At 37.0% G+C, this 16,012-nt stretch overlaps 1 long non-coding RNA gene across 1 annotated transcript; it reads left to right on the top strand.

The window, feature by feature from the left end:
* The first annotated feature begins 5,004 nt into the window (after positions 1-5,004).
* On the top strand, positions 5,005-15,276 carry LOC118724386. Its single transcript, XR_004989568.1, has 3 exons — positions 5,005-5,094; positions 5,222-5,289; positions 14,709-15,276. It is a non-coding gene; the product is annotated as an uncharacterized LOC118724386 (long non-coding RNA).
* Positions 15,277-16,012: the final 736 nt, after the last annotated feature.

Genomic DNA, 16,012 nt, shown 5'->3' with positions numbered 1-16,012 from the left:
TTTCCTTATCAGTTTTACAAGGCTCCTAAAACACAAGGTACAGTTAGTTAGGGGTTTATCATCATCATCAGGGCATGAGTATACCAGTCAGGGAGAACAAAGTGAATTTTTAAATAACAAAATTATTAAGGCTATAAAGTCTTCTCAAAACTTATCAAAATAAGTACTTCTTTTTTAGATGTAAAGAATAACAATATGATACTGGAATGTACCTCTATTTTACTTAAATTTGTTTCACTTCTCTTTTCTCTAGATGAGATGTCACTGGATGTAGTTTTTTTCTAAACTGGCTTCTTTTAATTCTTGAGTTTTGTTATGTTTTTCACATTGAATTATGTACTCTCTTCCTTGGTATTTACTCATAATTATACTTTCTTCTTTTTCATCTTGATGATAAAAATATAACTTTTCTATTACTTAGATTAGAACTTATTTTTTCTTGCATATCATAGATTCCTCCTTTCTCCTCCCGCCTCCCCCAATTATAGTTTAAAGAATAGTCTTTCTCTAAAAGGCACATGAAAATATGTTCAACTAATTATCAGGAAAATACATATTAAAATTACAATGAGATATTACCTCACACCTATCAGAATGATATTTGTCAAATAGACAAAAAATGTGTTGGCATGAATGTGGAGAAAATACAACACTTGTACACTGTGTGTAGCCAATATGCAAAACAATATAAAAGCATCTTAAAAAATTAAAACTAGATCAATTCCAAGGTTAGGTATTTATCTGAAGAAAATGAAAACACTAAAAATAAATAATAATAAAATAAAATAAAATAAAATAAAATAAATAGACATATGTACACTTTTGTTAATTACAGCATTACTTACCATAATCAAGATATGGAAGCAACCTATGTGCCCATTGGTAGATCAATGGAATATTATTCAGTCATATTACTCAGTCAAAAAAAAGAATAAAATCTTGCCAGTTGTTTGATCCAAATAACATGGATCAATAAGGAGAGTAGTATCTTAAAAAAAAAGTCAGAGAAAGACAAATACTATATGATTTCACCTATGTGTGAAATCTATAAAAACAAAACAAACAACAGAATCAGAATCATAGACACAGAGAACAAATGGTGTTTGCCAGAGGAACAGGGTTAGAAGATTGAATAAAATAGGTAAAGAAAATTAAAGGATACAAACTTCCATTTATAAAATAAATAATAAGTCACAAGGACATAAAAACAAAGACTATAATCAATAATACAGTAATAATTTGGTATGCTGATAGGGGTAACTAGAGTTACCATGGTGATTAGATCACTTCATCTATAATAATAAAAGAGTAATATGCAAATCAACCAAAAGGCCAAACAGCAGAACAACCATCCAGACAACCTTCCTAAGGACCTTCCGGATGAAGCCAGCGCTGCAAGGGCTGAGGCAGCCAGGGCTGTGAGGGTCTACCCTTGCATGAATTTCGTCCATTGAGCCTCTAGTAATGTATATAAATAGCAAATCACTATGTGATACACCAGAAATGAATATATTGTTAGTTATATTTCAATAAAAGATAATATTTTTAATTGAGTTTATAAGTCCTGAGTTTGCATTTTTAATACTATTGCTACCACTACATGAGAAATAAGTTGCTCAAACATATGCTTGTTTATTAAAATGCTATTGTTTTGAACTTGGAAATTTTTCCAAAGAAGCAGACTTCAAAATTTGAAGAAATTATACATAGAGCAAATATTTTTGAAATAATTTTTATTCAACAACCATAAATTCAAAGGAGACTAGTAAGCTGAATCCTGATAAACAAGGCATTTCAAACTTTAGCAAAAAATAATATCTTTTGTACATTTGACTAACTTGGTTAATGCTCCCCTCATTAGGTTTACTCACAAAATTAGTATAATCATCATTCCTTATTGGCAGTTTTGCTTTCCAGAGTTTATCTATCTATGGTCAGTAGTGGTCCAAAAATATTAACTGAAAAATTCCAGAGATAATCAATTCATAACTTTTATATTATGTGCTGTTCTGAGTAGTATGATGAAATTTTGCATTGTCCTGCTCCATCACTCTCCCACCTTGACTGTGAGTCATTTCTTTGTCTAGGTTATCCATGCTGTACAATACAATGTGATATTTTGAGATAGATCATGTTCGTATAATTTTATTTCAATATAGTGTTATAATTATTCTTTTTTATTATTAGTTATTAATAACGTACACAAGTAAAAGCATAAAAGAGCAGTATTCTTCACAACAGGCTTCCATCAAGGATACTGAAGTGATATTTATCAATCCTTTAAATTCAAGAAATCTCTTACTGTGCCTTATTTATAAGTTAAGCTTTATCAAAAAGTATAGAAATAAACATAGTATATATAGGGTTTGCTACTCTCTGCTGTTTCAGGCCTCCACTGAGTGTCCTGGAAAGAAACTCACTCAAATAAGGGAGGATTAATTTATGTATATTCTCTCTATATAAGACACATATAGAAATTAATTCCATTTCTGTTACATCTAAATTATTCAATATGGTATTCATTGAATCTTTTACCATGCACCTAAACTCTCAAGAAAATGTTGCAAATTCCTTGAATCCAAAATTTGCAAATATAAACGCCTATTTAAAAAAATAGAAGTCTGGCTATTCCTTCAAAAACTATACTTATTACTACAAATATCAACAATTAATCAAGTATCTTTTCTTCTTAAATTAGATGACATAGTTTGATAGCCAATGTTAATTGGTCCTACAAAGATTAGTTTTTTATTACAGACCAAAATATCTCTCTTTCACAAAATTACACATTCAAATGCCCATTATTTACATGTGTAACTTAGCAGTTGCCAATGTCTATTGCCTCTGAAATACCTCTTCAATTTAATTATCATACTGGATAACCTCTCAGTAGTAGAGGATAGGATCATCAGTTACATTAGTTCTCATGTCTATTCCCTTAACTATGAATTTGGGAAGAAAAAAGCTTAAGTCCTACTTTTTTCCATAGTCTATTTTGCCTAGAGAGGAGTCTATGGAGCACATTTTTATTTGTCATTCATCAGAGAACTTTTATAGCTATAAAAGACAGAGATAGGGAGCAAAACTCAGTATTAGACTTGCTTTGATCGACCACATCCAATGAATGTCATTTTGATGCCAACTCACATGGTAGACAGATGTATCTCCATTCCTCTTCTACCATTGTAAGGTCGAGCTTTGCAGTCTTGCCCAGCAATCTGATATTAGCCTTTGTATTCATGAAGTACTTTTTTTATTCCATTTCATCCCATGTAAAACTTAGAGTATATTGAAAAACTAAAAGTTGCTGGCCTCCAAAATCTTAGTCCCTTGCTCTCTCACTAGTAACGTGCACATGTCAAAGTGTAAAAGAGCAGTATTCTTCACAGCAGAGTCCCATCAAGAATATTGAAGTAGTATTTACCATCCCTTTAAATTCAAGAGACAATTAACACTAGCCTAAGCCTCCAAAATGTATAAATGTGCCCAAATTGTCATCTTTGAATTTGATTGTTTAACATTTTACTAAATAATATTTTTTAATAGCTGTCAATATTTTAGGTCAACTCTTTTGATAAGCTTCACATCCCTTTTTATTAGAGACAGTGCTTGATTTTCCTTTACAATTGTAAGACTCACTTGATGGAAAATCTGTCCATGGACTTACTGCTTAAGTAGGAATGAGTTTTAAGTATTCAGAACTTACACACAATACTTTGAGTTTTAGTGACTAAAGTGAGCCAATGAGAAAGCATAATCAGTTGTTAACAGGTCACGAGTTAGCTTCATGATCTCACTGCTTGGACAAACTTTAAGTATCTTCTACGTTTCTCCATCCCTCTCGTAAGTTAGCATTTTACTGCTTGCAGAATGTTTTTGACTGGAATGGAAAGGTTCAACATAGAGAGAAAGCTATTCCTTGGTTAAAAAAAATACAAATAAATAAATAAATAAATAATAACTGTTTGAATAGTTATAATCAATAAATAATAAATATGCATCATACCACCAAAAACAAACAAGGTAAATTAACTATGCTAATTTTATTCAAAGAGAAATAAATACTTATTGTATATGCAACGAAGTGGGATGATCTGGAGTCCTCCGATCACCAAACTGGCTGAGGTTAATATTGGGCTGGGGAAGGAGGGGGGGATGCGGGGGGGGGGGGGGTTGGGAGGCCCATTTATAGCTGGAGTTTGCAGAAGCAGAGAGAAGTAGATAATAGCATCTGAGGACAAAGATCCTATTACCATTATAAAATAATAATAATAAATAACATTTCTTCCTATCTACCACTGGTGAGCACCCACTCACTTTACTTTAGAAAATATATAGTATTTCTTTTGAACCTTTAATCGTTAGCAACTGATATTCAACGAAGACAGGTAAGCCATTGTCTTAATGCTTTGAAGAAAGAAAAGTTTAGAACTGGAAAAGAGTGGTTCTCAAAGACCATTAATGCAAACAAAACGTTTGGAATAATCTGTGCATATTTAATATATGGCTACTTCAGATCTGAGACAGACGATTACCTGAGAAGAAAGAACATCCTCTGAGCCATTTCACTTTTTACATTTGAAATGTCTCAGGAGCTCACATTAATATTAACTTTACCAACTCCTCTTATTCTGGTATATTCCTCGAATGCACCCTCCCTTCTCCCCCGGGAAAGACTTGCCTTCTGATTTGCCCTCACATCTGCATTTACCAGAGGAACAGATGCTTAGCTTCGAAGGGTCAGAGTCTGGCCTTTTCCTTCCCGTCCCAGAGCAGAAAGAAAGGGGGTTCTGAAGTGACGGTGGGTGGCAGCTTTCCAAGGGCTGGCCCGTGCTCTCACATTTAAAGTAAGCAGGTGGCATCAATGGGATCTCTAATGACTAACTAGATAAGAGTGCAATTGATCTGTTTAGTAACCCTTTTCCCCACAAGGTGCCTGCCCCTCCCTCCTGAGTTCAGTTACATTCATTGTTCAGTTCCAGGAATCATTTTAGACCCTTTCACCTTTTTTGTCTGAGCTGAGACTTAAAGCACAGGGGCACAAACGCTGATATTCCATCTCATCTAAGTCCTCCTCTCGGAACCTCCAAACTGGTAAATGCCTTCACAATTGGAATCTGACTTGAAACAATAGTTAACACACATGTGAATGCATCTGCAATGCTATTGATAGTACTTTCATGCCGACTTTGAACTAAGTTTGTTTGTCTTCCTTCTGCAGGTCGAAGACCACTTACTCTAAACATCACAGCTAATGCTGAAGAGTATGGAGCCTACATAGATGCTAAGGTAAATGATTAATGTCAAAATAATGCATAATGGATTCAGTATAGCATGAATCCCAGCCTTGTGTAAGTGTGTTGTCCTTCATCTATTGAAGATTTTCTGAGTTATGGACTGGATAACCTTTCAGGAATAGAGGGTAGGATCATGATTATGGATAGTGCTGAGGGAAGGACGAATATGTCTGTGAGTTCGCTCTCTTCAGCGGCAGGTTATCTGTTATATATTGCATACGTTTACCTGGATTTCTTACAGAAGTCTTCATGGGGTCTTAGGAGGCTCCTACCCTGAAGTATGTCAGGACATCACAAATCACATTGTCAAGTGGAGAGCAATTAGAGCCGTCATTTTTGTGCATGAAGCCTGAAATGATTAGGATGTATTTTGTTGCACGTATAGGAAGAGATACAAAACATCCCAAGGAGGCTACTGTGCTACAGGTGGTGTCAGATGAGGAAGTATGGGATGAAGGGATTTATAGAGAAGGGCCTCATTGTATTTCTCTTTCTCTGAATCGTGGTCATCATTTGCTTTTCTGCTTGTTAAATAACTGTGTATTGCTGAAACTATGGGTTCTACATTAAGGTGGACAATAGCAAAATGATTAATAACTAAGATTCAAAGCCAGCCTAAAGTCAAATTGTGGTTCTGCCATTTACTGGTTGCTGCACCGTGGGCTTCAGTTTTCTCATCTACCAAGAGGGATAAATAACAGTGCCCACTACTTAGAACGGTGGCATAATAGAAACAAATGAGTAGACGTAAAGCGCTCGAAATATTGCCTGGCACCTAGTGAACCCTAAATTCACTGATTAACTAAAGCACTTCCATTCTACCTCCTCACATTGTTTCAGTTTTTCATTTATCCTTTAGTCTAGAAACTCTGTGGTTGTGGGGATTGCTAAGGGAACCAAACTCCCAATTCCCTTTTAGCAGCCTCCCTCCCGAAGGACATATATTATACCTTTCATGTAAATGCTAGGGAGGAAAATAATTGGCATTGCCTTGCCCTTTGAATGGACCCCTGGCTAGCCCTAGGTGGTGTGACGGGGAAAGTGACCCGCAAGCAGGGGGCCTGCCAGCTCGGAGCACCGTGTAGTGGGGGAAGCAATTAGAAGGCGCCTTGCCATTTCAGAAACAGGCAAACATCAATTGGCATAGAGTTTCAGGAAGCAGCATACCAAGAAACCTACAAAACAGAAAGCCTTTCAAGGGAATGGAAATACCGGGCTTCCAAATCACAAACGGATGATTCTGATTACCATTAGAATTTAATAAGCCTAAATATGGAGACAGAATGACTTCATCCCTCCAGTAGACCTACCAACACTCCATGTTTCCACTAGAGCCGTCCTGTCCTCCCCTTTTCCACTTTTCAGAAGCAAAACCAGGGTGCTCATTGGTCAGAGCATGTCATCTCCTGCCTCTCTCCCTTCCATTAGCAAAAGCATATTTCTCCAATCTACCACCCCACCCCACCCCAGTTGCCTGTCAGGACTGAAGGTAACGGATCAGAGAAAAGAAAATGGCATTAGTGTATGAGGTTTTACAGAATCCTGCAAACCTGGGTTCAATCCAAAAGTAGTCAATGACTACTCTCTGATTTGGCTTTCTCAGCTCCCAAATGCAATTTGTCACTATTCTATTTCCGATGTTAATTTTTAAGATAAAAATATGTGAAAGTAATCTTTTAACACAAGTAGTGATATGGCTTGTTTAGTTTTATTTAGATATTTGGTGCAATTGCTATCACTAATTACAGCTATATTTTGATTTTAATAACCCAAATGAAGAAAATGTATTATAAGGTTTAAACAAGTCATATGCTAAGCCATTTAAAAACTATTAATTTGAATAAGAAGACCTAAACTGAAGTTAGAATATTTTTTAATTAATCATACTATCAAATACTCAGTGTTAAAAAATGTTTAAAGAGGCAAATTTGTCAAAGAAAAATAAAAGATGAATCTTCTAAAGACTAGATATTAATAATTGTTTTTTGAAGAGAAAATTATTTATAAAAAATAAGATATACCATTTCCCACATTAATTCTTCCCCAAATTTTAGTGTGAATATTCTTTCTTTTTCTATTTTTAAAATATGATACAGTAAACATACCATATCTCAATTGGTACAATCTTGAATGATAATAACACTAATATTATTATCTTAACAAATATATTCTTGAGTATCACACCACTGTAATATTGACAGCAAGACAAATAATATCTACAATAGAAAGGATAATGTGAGCTATTAAGACAATGTTTTAGTGTAATACTTCAGCAACTTAAAAATTGTTTTAGGTTAAAATAGTTCAGCATAACTTTTCTGAGGTTTTTATGCTGTAAATAAACTTTGATTGCTATGGCAATGTAAGCAACATGAATGAATACTGTCTATTCCTGTAACAGGAAACATGTCACTGTTATAAATACATGGCTAGGACAGCATTTCTGGGTTCCAGTCCCAAATCTGCATCTGAACTTTCTGAGTGATCTTGAGCAATTAGCATCCATCTGAAGAAACAAAGGAGCTTCAGAAATGAAGGCTGATATTTTTAGGAAACACTTCCAGCACACAATCTAGCATGCGTTAAATCCACATTCTGTTGTCAATCTTTGCTGACACCTGTCTGCCCACTCCTCTCGCCCCACTGACCCCATCATTTAAGAATGGAGGGATTTGTTTAAAATGGATCCTCTTGAAACTTTACAATTACAAAAAAAAATTACAAATTAAATAGACTTTTTAGTCTCGCCAACTAGTTGTTTGGAGACCTTTTTTAAAAAAAGTCACTTAATCCTAGCCAGTGTGGCTCGATGGTTAGAGAGTAATCCTGTGCATGAAAGGGTTATGGGTTAGATACACAGTCAGGGCACATGCCCAGGCTACAGGTTCAATTCCTAGTTGAGACACACGTAAGAGACAACCTTTATTATGTTTCCCTCTCACATGGATGCTTCTCTATCTCCCTCTCACTTCCTCTCTCTTTAGAATCAATGAAAAAGATCCTTGGGTGAGGATTACAAAAGGAAAAAAAAGTCATTTAACTAATTTTATTGGGAGTCAATAATATGTCCACAGCTGCTCTACAACAAAGTAGCATATAAAGAATATAAAGTGTGGCCCTTGCTCTCTGCTGGGGAGGAGCCTACAAACAAGGTAGGTGTCCTTGAGCGGAATCGAACCCAGGACCCTTCAGTCCATAGGCCAATGCTCTATCCACTGAGCAAACCCAGCAAGGGCACTCATTTCAATTTTTTGCAGAAGTGCTAATGGAAGAGGTGGGATCCAAGATGTGTTTTAAGAATGAATAGAGTTTGGGCTATATAAAGCTTCTCTGGGAAAAATAACCAGTTGTCCTATATCTATATTACCTGGGGTCTACGTAATGAGCTGTTTGACTAGTGAAAGCAAAGCAAATGGGTAGTGGAAAGGGCTGGCATTTCACTGCGAAAGCTAGGAAAATCCCAGCAAACATGTGTTTCACTCTTCTGTGCCCAATGAAATAGTTATCCCACCAAAATCCTAAACTCAACTGGAGTACAAGATTCTCCCCTCCGATTGCAGCTGTGAAGGTTACAGGACTGCGGGGTGTGTGTGTGTGTGTGTGTGTGTGTGTGTGTGTGTCAGAGACAGCCACAGCTCTGCTCAGCACTGCTGCTCTGAGTTGCTTTGAGTCCATATACAATATTCTTCTACATTTTTTCTCCAACTACACCAGAGTAAGTTCCTTCTTAAACCCTGTTCCCTGCACTAACAGTTGGGAACTTAGTCCAAGTTCCACCTTTATCTTCTGCTCATTAGTTGCAGGTGTCAGGTCCAAGCCCCTCTGGGTGAGACTGGACCTTCTAGGATGCTGGGTCTTAGACGGAGAAGCCATGAGAAGCTGTGGGTCTTTACAAGAATGAGTCTTTATTACAAAAGCCAGTGGCCACATCGCCATCAGACAAAACAGTCCTTCATAGCAGTCCATTCAGGCAGGCAGCCGGACACCAGCTGGTAAATACATATTTTTCCCATGGTAGCCTTAATCTCTGTACCCACAGTGATTATCTGAGCAGCCGCATGCTGCCCCCTAGACTCACCACCTCACCTAATAGCAGCACCTCAGCTCTCTGCCTCGGCAGCATCTCTTGTCTCCCATGTCTCCAGTCTGGTAGTTACATCCTCTGTGCCTACCTCAGCTTCTCTAGCACACTCTTCTTCCCAGCACACTCGCTGGTTGACATGGTCACATTATCTGAGCTCTCTAAGAGCTCTTAGCCTTACATCGTAGTAGTACCGGCTCTCAGCTCCATCTGAGCTCTCTAGCCTGGTCCCTTCTCTCCAGCACACTCCTCTGCCCAGCACACTGGCTGGTCTCTAACTTGTATATTATTCCAGAGACAAAGAAAGCTTCCTGCCAGTCGTTACATCAATAATATGTTGGCTACAGAAGGGCATGCATGTGCAGTACTCCGTGGGATTGTCGTGCTTGTGTCCTTGCACTTGTTTATGGTATCTTAGCCTAGGTGCAGAGTGGCCTTGGGCATTCAGTATATTGATAAGGCCTCTGGGCTTTAAAATGGCCTTGACTATCAAGTGTCTCTGGCATGGTTCTCACAGTGTAGTTCTGCTTTGCCACAAAGATTATAGCTGAATTAAGACCCCAAATGTTGGATTTAGGTATAAAGCTCACTGACTAACCCATGTATCCAAAATAGAAACCCAAAGTCTCAGAGGCTCATCAAGCATAAGCCTTCTATCACTGTGGACTCAGTCTCCTTAGCTCTCCTGCTGGCCCATCAGGTTTCTTTGGGTTTCTGACCAGCCCCACATTGAACCACGTGGGGAAGAGAAAACTAGTACCATTGACCTTGACAGAGAAAGATTTGAGAATACAGATGAGTCCATTTTATACCTAGTACTATGAATTAACCATTTTCCATCTGAGGAAAAAATGAGATCATTCTCATATTAATAATCCAAAACTTGACTTACACAAAGAAAACTCAAACTTGATGTTGTTCTTAAAATTCTAAGTTGCATTGTGTTGTCACACTGTGAGTATACTCATGACAATAACAATTATAGCTATCAATTATTAAAAGAGTTAAATGTGTACCTGGCATTGTTATATACTTTAATGTATGTATACCTCATTTAATTTTTTAATATACCTTTTTAGATTTTATTTTTTAAATATATTTTATTGATTTTTTTTTTACAGAAAGGAAGGGAGAGAGATAGAGAGTTAGAAACATCAATGAGAGAGAAACATCGATCAGCTGCCTCTTGCACACCTCTTACTGAGGATGTGCCCACAACCAAGGTACATGTCCTTGACTGGAATCAAACCTGGGACCCTTCAGTCCACAGGCTGATTCTCTATCCACTGAGCCAAATTGGTTAGGGCCCTTATTTAATTTTTACTAAATTTATATTAGGAAGAAGTTATTGTCCCCAGTTTAAAGATAAATAAATGAGACTCAAAAGTTTAATATAATAGGACTTAACAAGTAGCAAGTGGCAGAGCTAGGATTTGAACCCATGTTTTTCTGAGGCCAAAGATCTTGAACCGTACACTGCCTTTCTTTCTATTACGTACACTACCTTTCAGACAGTGCTGCCTCTACTGTCTCATGACACTTTTATATGGTCAGGTATACCAGAAAGATGACTGAGCTGACAGTTTTATTGCATGTATGTGCATTAACATCAACCAATACTTTTATTTAGTCCCATGTAGTCCGTGAATGTTTTGCAAGCAGATGGGCTAGAGATTCAGAAAAAATCAATGAATATTTGACTAAGAGTAAAAACATTATACGTGCTTTTTCTTGGAAGTAAGGGGAAAGCTATAGTCTTACTATAACAGACCCAAGGCTAATGACTTAGAGCCCCCCTGAAGCAGAAGTCTATCTGACTCTAAGGTTTTGCTCATTCCATAGACATATTTCCCAATGGAGTTTCTAAATTTTGACATTCAAAATACAGAATCCTTACATGGCTCTTTACTTTTAGATTCAAGGCCAGTTTACTTCCTAATCTCTTATTTATTATTCACTTTCATATAAGGTTCACTTCGCCTTGTTTTCACATTCTTTATGTTCTTACATACTCTGTAACAGACTGTTCTCACTGTCTTGAAGATTGTTACATTGATCTTATCTTTTCTTCCTTGTGTCTATCAAATCTTCACACCATTCAGCTTCCAGAATTTGTAGTTCTGATTTTGCCCAAAGCTTTTCTAATTAATTAAATATGAAACATTGTAATTCTTCTATGGAAATCATCTTTTCTTTCTAGCCAAAGGCATTACCAGTGGTAAAATGTATTCATTTTGTACGTAACAGAACTTTCAACCATTAGATTGTACTTTTTATTGATTTTTTTTTTTCTGGTTAAAGTAGAAATGCTATTGTAGAAGATTTTTAAATATCAAACAAACTAGAATGTAAAAGCCATTGTTTATGCCAGCACCTTAAGAAAGCATTGTTAACATTTTATTATATTTCTTTCAGTCTTTTTTTAAAAACACATATAGTAAAACTTTTCCAGCCTTAATGTATTTTTGTTTTGCTTTGTTTTTCCTAAAATAAGCCCTCTAAGATTTAGATTCACCCAGTTTTCTGGATTCATAAGAGCCAAGTAGCCAACAGGAGGGTCGACCATTAACAGACTTGGCAAAGCATTGACTCATAACTGTCTGGAAGTATTCCTATTTCTGGGCTTGTTTACAAAGATTTAACTCCTATATGCTCTGTGTCCAACTCCTGGGTAACTCTCCTCTTTGCTTCCATCATGTGTTAATTGCCTGTAAATTAAAACTACTCTGTTTTATTTTATAGAAGCTAGAAAAATATATCAATAGTAGATTATATAAAACATGGCATTACAAGATAATACATCTCACTTCTTGATTTTTTAATTAAATTATAGATCTAAAAATGATTTTATGTTCATGTAATGTAAATGCTCTTTGTGGGTTTTTCTTCTCGCTTTGTGGGCCCATCTTAACTGTACGGAAGAAGAGCTATTCTTATTCAACTGTGCCTTTGGCTATCTAGCCTTTATATCCTTCCAGTTCATTGTATCAAGAACTCATCTGGTGAATATACCTTGTTTGAAAGCTTAGCCTACCAGTGTTAGGGGTCCAAGTTTTTTCATTTAGTCTATTAGGAAGGACTTTGCTCTTAGATAATTGCATCTCATTTCTTCCACCTATTAAAAAGAAATTGTTGATTATTCCATCTAAGTTTAGACATTTATCCAGTTCAGTTTTGTTTGTTAATCAAGCTTTTAAAGATATTAACTTTTTACCAACCCCCAAAAAAGCATTAAAATGTTACCTCATAGGAGAAATAGCTTCACAGTCTTACTGAACACCTTTCTCACAATTCCCTTGATACCAAGTGTATTCTCAGCACCCAGCACATAGCATATCATCATTAGCTATATGTAAGTGAATAAATAATATTCCCCAAGGCATCAAAACCCATCCCCAAGCAAGTAAGATGACCAACTTATGAGGGCTAAAGGTTTTCATAGCTCGGAAGAAGTGCAAAACCCTTTTCTTCCACAAACGTATATTTCCTTAAATGCTACCTATGAACCCCTTGCCTATGAGAATTTCATTTCTCACATACTTTTATTTTTCTCACACTCCACCTAACAGAGCCATCAGAGCCTAACCAAGTTAAACCCTGAGTCTAGAGCTGTTGCATTTGTAGTGTAAATCTTCCGGACCAAGATAAAGGAGCTGAAGTATTAGCAACATGGAGGACAAGCCTGAGAACTGAACAGCTGCAAGTGTTGAGGTTCCCCAGGCAGTGGAGGTTCAAGAGGACAATCATGAGGTGTCAGGGCCTTCAAGACACAGCAACATTTTAAACTGTAGGCGTTTTGCATCAGGGTAGACATTGCAGCCAGAGGTCTGTGTTTTATTGAAGTCTAAAGTAATTCCCCTTGTTTTATGCTACTGAATGGTTCATTTGCTTTGGGAGCCTCAGGGGGTAAAAGGGAGGGAAACAAATTAAGTCAAAACTGCAAAGACTTGTTAAAACTACACAAGGTGTGCCTAGCCCTCTTATGGTTATACGAGACCTTGGGATAAAAAAAAAAAAAAAAAATCTGTGGGAATTCCATCCCTGACTTGCTCCATAACAACTCACAGCTGATTAAGTCAACCTTTGAAACATGCAATGAAAACACAGAGAAAACCTAACTTAATATGCAATGGCATAAACCAGTGGTCGTTTCATTTTCTGGAAACCGTGTTGGCACCAGGAAGAGAAGTAGATTAGCAAAAACCTCTAAGAATAACAGGCCTTTCTGTAAATCAGTTAAGTTTACTGATTAATGAAGAGCCAGACTTTGATGTTAAGAACTTGATGCGCAGTGATTCTGAGCATGTCCCTCAATAAAGGCTGCCGCTTAAGAGTTCCAAGGAGGGACTCATAGATGTGCTCAGGGAAAGAAGGAAATAGAAATATTTATGATTTCTGCACCACCCAACATACACGAAAACACACCCTCACCTAATCCCTGGCTATAAAACTTTGTTTATATAGTTGTAAATTGGGAAATCTCAGGCATAAAACTCTATCTCTATTAAAGTTACAATGGGTTAGTGGACTGGTGATTGTGGGAGGCTTGCTGTTTTTTGCTTTTTTTTCTGGTAGCAAATGGTATGAAGTCATAGGGAATCCATATCTGTAAAGCCAAATAATAACTTCTTAGATGTTGGTGGCATCATTAGCAAAGTTGGGATGTCCCTTCAGGACAAACATATAAAAGCTCTCCTGTCGCTTACAATCGTGTCAAGGAGGAACCAAAATGAACTTGCAAAGACATGCACTAGTTCAATTTTGAAAGAAAAAAAAAATCTCTCTTTGAAGGAAATAAAATCAATCCCCAGGTCAAATTAAATTTTGACTACTCTGTGAAGTTTCAATACACAGTTCCAATAACAGTCAGTGCTTAGGACTTAACGTGCAGGCAAATAATGTTTCATTTAAAAGAAATTGAATGAGGATGACTGACAGAGAAAGTTTTGATGCTATTTTGTCATTAGTTAAAGTTAAATCATGCCATTATTGGCTCAGTCATGAGCATCTCAATTCTCAGTCTCCTCGTTTTTCTCCTCCCTTCCCACCCCCCACATGCAATAGGAGCCCTTTGCCTGGCTGGGCTTGTCTCTTCCTATTATTTAAACCTTGTCATGCAAATGCATCATAAGTGTAGCCTGAAGACTTTTGTCTCATGCAAAATTTAGCTTAAATTCTACAGTTATGCAATACCTGTTATGCATAAAACTTCTGTTTGGTTTGCTGACATTCTTCTTTGTCTGCTCTCATGGTGATTCATTATCTTGTGATATAGATTCCCAAGTATCATCTTTGTATTGATTTGTATATCTTTAATAACCACTCCACAGAAGATGGCTCCACTGGTGTCATTGATCGCATCAAAAATTCAAGGCTTACAGAAACACTAGAGGGCTAATTGGTAGCAGAACATTTCAGACTTAATCTTAATGCAGTCTTAATCTTCTGCATTAAACCTACCGAAGGTTTCCTCTTGCAGCAGACAAGGGGAAGTTTAGTGCCTCGGCGAAAAACACCTGGTGAGAGCATTCAAGAACATTGCAGTACATGGACTACAAACCTGAAAATGTCACTAAACAAACTGTCAGAAAATAAGAGCAATCCGTTCAGAGCCTGCACCACTGGAATGCTCCTGGCTTTCCCTTGCTATCGCTTCTTTCTCCACCAAGCCAGGCTTGCTTATGGGTTTTAGAAACAAAGCTGTGAAGGGAAAATCCCCATAATTCTAAAGCATGTGCTACCCTGGAATTTGATAATTTTCCAATGTTGCAATAGGAGGGATTCCTCTGCAGAAACTCAGAATGAACATCCTGTTTGAATAAATGACTTTAAACAACAAGCTTAGGGTTGCTGGTATAGGGCCAGCAAGTCCAGAGACTGTGTACAACCGGGTGTATGCACCCTGTTCATGGGCTATTCAGAACATTAGGTCATTAGAAACCTAACCCGAAGGAAGAAGCAGGTGCTTTATGCAAAGCTGAAGAGTAACCTGATTATAAAGTTGGAACTTGGACTTACAATATTCTTTCCAGTCACTGTTATCAAAGCACAGGTGAGTATAACCTGACACTTGCCCTACTTTCAGAAGTCTATGGAAGGAAGGTGGGAAGGAGACTGGGACATATTTGATCATTAACTGGAAGGCAGGATGTACAAGGATGTGGACTTTGGGATTGGCCAGTAAATATTATATATGAAGCCACTTTAAAGTGCAGCCAGAGCTGCCATGACAGAGGAACTGCCTTGCCTGATGTCTTATGACTAATACAGGGAAAATAACCTTTGGACTGGGACTAAGGCAATCTGTGTCCCAAACATTGTTTGCAAAGGTAACAAAACAGCAAATACTATGACTACTGGACTGATGACTACCGGACTGAAAATTAAAAACACTGTTTAGAACTAACATCACTATGTTGTTTTCTTCACCAATTAAAAAATGCTTTCCATCTACTGAAGTAAATATTCTCCTTTTTCTCATAAGTACCTATTGCCTTTGTCTCCTAATTGAAACATTAGTTGGGCTTCTGCCGGAATTAATGCTTCCCAAGTAGCTATTCTTATTGATCTCAAATAAACACTTCTTTGCCTCTTACTTTGAAATACCTTTTTATTTGTAAGGTAACAGACCAAA

This window comes from Pipistrellus kuhlii, unplaced genomic scaffold, assembly GCF_014108245.1.
Source record: "Pipistrellus kuhlii isolate mPipKuh1 unplaced genomic scaffold, mPipKuh1.p scaffold_m20_p_2, whole genome shotgun sequence".
NCBI classification, from domain to species: domain Eukaryota; kingdom Metazoa; phylum Chordata; class Mammalia; order Chiroptera; family Vespertilionidae; genus Pipistrellus; species Pipistrellus kuhlii.
This window is presented reverse-complemented; position numbering and strand designations above follow the sequence as displayed.